The sequence below is a fragment of the Gavialis gangeticus genome, unplaced genomic scaffold (assembly GCF_001723915.1).
Source record: "Gavialis gangeticus isolate Ggan-Ray unplaced genomic scaffold, GavGan_comp1, whole genome shotgun sequence".
NCBI lineage: Eukaryota > Metazoa > Chordata > Crocodylia > Gavialidae > Gavialis > Gavialis gangeticus.
Window position 1 is genome coordinate 53,833,322 of NW_017729004.1, and position 213 is coordinate 53,833,534.

Here is a 213-nt window from a genome sequence, read left to right on the forward strand (position 1 = left end):
ACACTCAGTACATATACACAGATCACTAATTCATATATCATGCACATAATTATACACACACACACACACACACACACACACACCAGTTCACACACATAAAACCCACCTACACATAGGTAAGTTCCCAACTTGGAAGGTATGGTATGTATATATGTGCTTGGGGTACCTGTGGGGAAGATTAAGGTGAGAGAGAGAGTTAAAGTGTAGGGAGTA